Below are 8,437 nucleotides of genomic sequence, written 5' to 3' on the forward strand. Positions count from 1 at the left end.
ATATATATGTATGTATATATATGTATATATATATATATATATGTATGTATATATATGTAATATGTATGTATGTATATATATGTAATATGTATGTATATATATATATGTACACGGTACTGGCAACGGCCACGTTCAAAATGGTGTTTTTTACGTGCACCTGCACAGGAGCCAGTCTAGCGGCACTGGCAACGACCTCGCTCGAATGATTTTCTAGCATGCCACTAAGGCGACGCTGGTAACGATCACGCTGAAATGGTGCTATATACGGGCCACTAGCACGGAAGCCAGACAGCTGCTCTGGCAATGATCACGCTCGGACAGTGCTGGTATATATATATATATATGTGTGTATATATATGTATGTGTATATATATATGTATGTATGTATATATATGTAATGTCTATCAATACTCATGTTTGCCTGTCTTCTGAATTTTTCCTACTAAACAGTCATCCTTCATTCTTCTTTTCTCCATCACTCATACTTACTCACGTAATCCATCTTGATCATTCACTATATTCATTGGCTTTATCCATCTGACCACCCTATGTTCAGATCCATATCTTACTCTCCCCTTACACTTTTGCAACTTTACCCAACCTCCTTGATTCTTATTGTTGAGTATATTATTATGAGGGTACATCCAAGTACCCCATCACCACCATAATTATCTCTCTTTCAAGAACTACTTCAACCATCCATGTGAAATGTGAATTAGCCATGAATCTCCTCCATGGCAGTAAATTTGTGACTACCCTATCTTCTATCAAACCTCTCAGTTGAGTGGTTGGGGTGAAACTTTAGTCTTGTGAGTTACTTGGTTACCTTACACTGATAAATCCATACGTGCACCAAAATTATCCAAGAATGAGTCTAAGGTACGAAAATGTAAGATGTTAGTGTGGTTTCTAATCTTTGTGAATATGTAGATACATCCGCGTATAAGTGGTTGGGAAGTTGTGTCGCCAAAGTAGAGCTTACAGGGCATAACTGACGGTATATATATCGCACCCAAAACTTGTTGATTTTTAAGGTGTTGCTGTGTCTGTAACTGTCCCTCACACTAAAAAAAAAAAAAAATCTCTATCATTCTCTATAAGTTAAAACTCCCACTATTTCAGAGACATCCAATTAGATGATGTTATCAATTAACTCATCTGCTAGTTCAGCCACCTACTCTGAAGATGTGAATGAGAAAATATAAGATACACAAAGGGAGAGAGTCATTCAGAGAAGTTTGTTTAGTTGTTGGCTGACACATAGTCACCCAAACTATTGATAACCATTCTTCAACATCTTAAAAGATGTAGTATGCCCAAGATGGTGTCTAACTTTTAAAGGCATCAAAATATTTTGGGGCTAATTGTGTATTCATATGTGTATTCACACACACACACACACACACACACCTTTTCAAAAATGAATTATCTATGCACAGTGGACCCAAATTTTGCCTAAAATGTGAACTTGTGAATATTGTAATAACTCACTGTAAAAGGAAATGACACAATACCATTCAAGCCATGACAATCTAAGCAAAATAGTGTGTGTGTGCGTGCGTGTATATGGAATATCTGTCGATACACAATATACAGCTGAACTGTGCAATAAGCATTGGTGTTTATGACTGACTGAAAAAAGAAAAGAAAATTCACTCTGTACTGCTAATCATCTCTCCTTTTTTTCTGAGCTTTTACTCTCCTACTGCCCATGTTTATCATTCACTATATTCATTCCCTATATCCATCTTATCACACTATGTTCAGATCCAACTCCTTCAACATTTTTTCATTCTTGTACATACTTCTTACTCTTATACCATTTACTATTATAGAATATTATTATTTTTTATTTTTAGTTTATGGTTCTGTAACTAGTTTTAATGTGGGTAGGATTAAATCATTTGCAACCCACAGTATATTTTTTTCTGTTCTTAGCGTAGTGATTTCATCTATAAGCACAGGGCCTCATATTCAAATGTCATCAGGATGAACTGACATGTCTTTTTCACTGACTATGTATGTGTGAATTACATAATCCATTTCTTTTTTTTATCATGCATACAATATATATATATATATATATATATATATATATATATATATATATATATATATATATATATTGCTTCTTGCTGCTCAGTGTTTCACCTGTGTGCTTACAGGGGAAACTCAGTGTAGCAAGAGGCTGACTCAACTAAATAAAATATCATTTATCTTTAACATGATATTTAGTACTTCTTTTCCTGATAGTTAATACTAAACGGATATGTGTGTATAAAGTTTGATAGGTGCCATGCATAAAACTCTCACCCCTTGGGTCACTTTGTAACTTGTGCTAATTAAAAAATTACATATAATTCAAAAATTAAAGAAACCAATTATACAATAAAAATCTTATGGTGGAATGTGAAGTATTTTATTTAAAAACAAGCCCTAAAATGGTACCAATACTATCAAAAGAAAGGTTTATATTCAAAATGTGTGTGTGTGTGTGTATATATATATATATATATATATATATATATATATATATATATATTTATACACACATACATAGTTTAACTTTATTTTTCCCAAGCATCCTTATCTATTTCTTGGAAAACAAATTGATAAAACTATAATGTTTGTATTTTTTCTCATCCCTTTTATTCAAGTATTTCCTTTCCTTTAGAAATACTTAATTGAATTTATCTCTTGACATGAATTCATTTCCCATTTGCTTTGCCATTTTCTTTTTTCTTCTATTTTTAAAAGTGTGGAAGCTTAATATTCAGCATCATGAGTTGGTGTTTTATTTTAGAAAGTCTGCTCCCTTTATTTTCATTTACCATACCTCTTGGCTTTCCTTATCATTATTATTACGATGCTGGCAAACTGGCAGGATTATTAACACACCAGACAAAATGCTTAGTGGCATTTCATCTGTCTTTTTATTCTGAGTTCAAACTCTGCCAAAGTTAACTTTGCCTTTCATCAAGTACCTGCTGAGCACTGGAGTCAATGTAATCAACTAACCCCCTTCTCCAAAAAATTTTAGGTGTTGTGCCTACAGTAGAAATGATTATTATTATTATTGTTAGTATTATTAAGATAGCAAGCTGGCAGAATCATTAGCACACCAAGCAAAATGCTTAGTGGCATTTCTTCTGGCTTAATGTTCTGAGTTCAAATTCTGCCAAGGTCAACTTTGCCTATCGTCCTTTCAAGGGCAATAAAATAAGTACCAGTTGAGCATTGGAGTCAATCTGATTGACCTATTCCTCCCCCGAAATTGCTGGCCTTGTGCCAAAACTTGAAAGCGCTATTATTATTATTTTTATTATAATAATAATAATAATAATTATTATTATTATTATTATTATTATTATACAAAATTCACTGTAATATCACCATACAGTACAGTTTTTTTCTTTATTCTTTCACATGCCATTATTTTCTGATAGTATGGGTTGGATAAGCTGGGCAAATTTGGTCATTTGTTGGATGCTATTGGAGCAAATAGTGTTTTACAACTTAATATTTTTTGTACAGTTAATCGTGGAAATGGAATTTGTTGGCTGGATTGACTGAAGCAAGCAAAATATTTTCTTTTGTCCAAGTGGACCAATACGAACAAGTTTGAACTGATTTACTTCAGCTATCTAATCCTTAACCTCATATAACAATAATCTTTTATTTTATGTCTTTCTTTTCAACTTGTAATTTTTGACATTAATGCCTTTTTTTTTTTTACTTTAATGCCTCTATTTTTGGCTTTCATAGTATAAAGTTTTATCATTAAATGTTTTCATTGAAAAAAAATCTCTGTTGAGGGGTTTCTCACTTGGTTGTAATTTGATTTCGGTCATTTTTTTCACTCCTAAATCTTGTAAAGCTGGTTGGTTTCAAAATCCAGCTAACCCTTTATGTCCCAATCATGTTGATACCTGGTTTTATTCCTCTATAGCAGCCATTACCTCAGTAACACAGAAGAATATAGTATTATGAATGTGTCAATATACATGGAGCATATTTTAATTAGTTAATTGCATCAGTACCCTTTTTTAATTTTATAGTCCATTTTCCTGATAAGTACCCACTTTTCTTTTCTTTACTCTTATGCTCTCCCCCCCTCTCTCTCTCTCTCTCTCACAGGTTCAACAATCTCTTTGTATTGCATCCTGTTTAGTCATCATATTTATATCTAGTAATTCACTGGAAAGTAACTCTTAAATCATGATACATACACACACACACACACACACACACACACACACACACACACACACACACACTCACAAATTCTCGTTTGCCATAAGCAGGACCAATAACCAGTTGTTAGAACTCAGTAAATTTATGTACAATATTACTGAGCTCCAGCAGTGAGATGGGGTGAATTTACTGACATCCTCTGCTTCAAACTCTTATATGAACCAAAAGATAAGTACAGAGGTTAGGAGTGGCTGTGTGGTAAGTAGCTTGCTTACCAACCACATGGTTCCGGGTTCATTCCCACTGCGTGGCACCTTGGGTAAGTGTCTTCTACTATAGCCTTGGGCCGACCAAAGCCTTGTGAGTGTTTTGGTAGATGGAAACTGAAAGAAGCCCGTCTTACATATATATATATATATATATATATATATATATGTATGTATGTGTTTGTCCCCACCCCCCCAGCATCGTTTGACAACCGATGGTGGTGTGTTTACATCCCCGTAACTTAGCGTTTCGGCAAAAGAGACCGATAGAATAAGTACTAGGCTTCCAAAGAATAAGTCCTGGGGTTGATTTGCTTGACTAAAGGTGGTGCTCCAGCATGGCCGCAGTCAAATGACTGAAACAAGTAAAAGGGAATGACAAAAGAACAGGAGTCCATGGTCACTTATATTGGTTTGCAGCTGTTCCAGTTATATTGAACTGTTCACCCAGCATTGAGTGCAATGCAACATCTTAAAGCTTCATCAGATCCTTTACATACTGAAGAAGCTGTAAGATATTGCAATAGCACTCAACTCTGGGTACTGCACAGTTCCTTATCATCAAAACTGCTATAAGCTAATGAAGGTGATTATGTAACTCTTGTTCTCTTGTCATTCACACACACACGCATTGAATAGTTATCAAAAGAAAAAAAACATTTACTATTTATTCCTTTCACTACAATATTATTCCTGCAGATAAGTGCCTTACTTGCACACATATGCATACATATGTGAATGCATGTGTGTGTATGTATATGTACACACATATATATATATATATATATATATATATATGTATAGATATGTACATATATATATGCATGTATATACACACACTAGGTATCACATTAGTAAGATCAGTATTTATTAACATGAAGTTGATATTTAAATGCTACTCTGAGGCAATTAACATATTTGCTAATTGGTGATGCCCTATATAAAAATCTATTGCAGGAACCACCTTAGGCACATTGAAATTACTTTCTTTACTTTATGTTTATCCCATGGAAATGGATATATATTTACAACTATACATTTTAACAAATATATTGTAGAAGCATCTAACAGTTATTCTCTTTTGTTTCATCAGTTTTTACATCTAAATGGTATTTTGACATGTGGGACTATGTTTAATAAGTAAAATTGTAACATTTAGATTCCCTATTTTCTGTTCTGTTGAAAGATTAATTTTTAGAGCTGATCTCTACTGCTGATTCGTTATTCCTCACTAAACATTTGTGGTGTGGGCAATTACTTAAACCCTCATAACTTTTGTTCTCTCTTTCCCCTTTCAGATTGTAATGGTGATCATAGATAGAGTCTAGCTTTTCATCACATCCTTATGCCTGATTATAAATTCTTGGTATTCTTTTAATGCAAGTGATTCCTGCTGTTGAATCCAAAACTGTTTCATTCAGTGAAGAAGTATTAAGATTCTATAATTCTTTTCAATATCACTTTTCTAAATAATTAACTGAATTAGTCGTTAATCAAAGGTAAAATTTGAGGGAAAAAACATGAAGACATAAAAATCCGTACTTTAGTCCTTTTTTTTTCTATATTTTCACCATTAACTGTTTTTATGTAGATATTCACATGGGGGTAGTTATCATCCCATAGTCATAATTACTGATAGCTCATGCTAATTTATTTCATCTCTGAAGTGGTGTATCTTCCTTGACTAAGCATATCACCTTTGACCTGGTTGGTTTAGCTGAAGGAACTAATAAATGATTGAATTAAAATTATGTTTATTACTTTATTTTTTTTATTAGTTATTGACTTCATATATATAAGTGGACTGGCAGAATCGTTAGTGTCAAACAAAATATCTGTGGTATTTAGTTACAGCCTTTACAATCTGAGTTCAAATCTTGCTGAGGTCATCTTTGCCTTTCATCCTTCTGGGGTTAATAAAATAATATACTGGGGACATTTTATCTTTGATGCTTTATGGTGGGAAGAGAAGGACAATATTCATCCGGTGTTGTTTAAGGGAATCTAGTGCCAACACTAGAAAGCAGATTGTAATTGCAATTTCCAGTGGAGATGTAACTTGACTTATATCTGATATCTATTTATACATGAAGTAAAGCTAAGGTGCTGCTGTAAAATTCTACTGAATTGGTGACTCTGCTCTTGACAAACACTGTAATTTATGCTTTAACATGTCAGTTACCCAAGAACCATCAGTAGTAATACCACTTGTGGTCACAGTTTTACATTTAAATCATTTACTTGATGTGTTAAAAAAAAAAACCCCCAAATAAAACCAAAAATATAGTATTTTATCATCCTCATCTCATCCCACATGTATCTGTTTGTACTGTGTGTATTTACACACAGCAAATGTTTTATTTTTTTTTCCCAAATGGAAATTCCTTTATTTCAGGTCATCTTGCTTTAGGTATTCCTTATTATAAATTCTGTGAATGCTGAACCAGTGTCTTATGCTTTATTTTATTCTATTTATTTCATACTGGAACTTTCTTCTGCATATTTGTTAAAGATGGGCTTTTGAGTTTTTATTTCTTTATTATAATTATAATTATTATTATTATCATCATCATCATTTTTGTTAATTGTTATTATCAAAGATTTGTTTACTAAAAGAAAAAAAAAATGGTTTCCATTTAGAATTATTTTTTATTTATTTTTTTCATTTTATTTTAAACAGTTCCCAAATGTATTTATTTTTATGTTTGATTTTTGTAGCATTCTGACTTTGTTATCAAAATCAGTATAAATATTTTGAGCCATTTGTAACCCCCCCTTATCTGCTTCCTGTGGAATTCTGTCTTTGGCAGTGCCTTGTTGTATCTCTATTTACAAATTTTTTTATAATTGCTGCTGCATCTGTTTATACCAAAAGAAACTAGAAATGAAATCATGAGACCTGTGGCATTACCAAATCTAGTCTTCTAATTAACAGCAATTTAAACTGAATGAAGATGCGAACAATTTTTAATAAAATGGTTTGAAAATATATTTTAACTTGCTTCCCCCACGAACTGTATATTATAACAATGTACCTAAAAATAATCTTAAGTTTCAATACTTAAAAGACACAGAAATAAGCAAGTTTTTTTCAAAAAGTTTTTTCTTATTCTAATTTCTGAGATATTTGCAGAGAATTGTTTTTTTAAATTGTATATTAGAACTAAAATAATTAGTGTGGAAGACACATATTAACAATTCAAAAACATACTAAAACTGCTAATTTCACTAAAAGAAGAAAAGAAAATGTTTACCTGAAGTTAATAGTTTGTGTCTTTGAATGGCTAAAATGAAAGACTGTAATTCCACACTGTAATTCTCTTTTAATAATTTTCTTTAAATTCTATTTTTAAATGCTTTGATTTATTTACAAGATAAATGCTAAAAAGAAAAAATATATATAAAGAAATCAAATGCATTTTTAAAATTTTTATTTTTGGCAGGTGAGAATAATCAAATTTACATGCCCCAAAAGCAAATTAAACATTTTAAGGCTAAAATTTGTGTGTGTGTATTTTTTTTTTAATGACTAGATTTGGAAGTAACATTCTGCTGTGTTGAAACTACAATTGAGGTGTTATTATTAAGTAAAGTATCTACATAAATATTAATTTATCTTGAGTTGAGTTCTGAGATGAATACCCATGTACTCTATTGTTGTCTTACCTGGGTTGGTACAGTTTCATGTGGAGGATACCTTTTACTCTGGTGGAAGGAACATTTAAAACGAGCATCAGACATTAACCTTATTTATGAAGATAAAATTCTTCATATTGAACAGGTGAAATAGTTATCAACCATGTACCTGCTTCACTATATTACAGCTAATCACTGTGTTGCTTATAGAGAGTTTAGACTTGTTACCTGTCTGATATTGGTTCAACCAGTGCCAGTCACTGTACTCTAGTTTAGCGGAATTAATTGCTAAGATGAAAGTAATCAGTTTTACCAAATGATGATAACCAATCAGATGCCTT

The sequence above is a fragment of the Octopus bimaculoides genome, chromosome 2, assembly GCF_046866305.1.
Source record: "Octopus bimaculoides isolate indiv1 chromosome 2, ASM4686630v1, whole genome shotgun sequence".
In the NCBI taxonomy this organism is placed as follows: domain Eukaryota; kingdom Metazoa; phylum Mollusca; class Cephalopoda; order Octopoda; family Octopodidae; genus Octopus; species Octopus bimaculoides.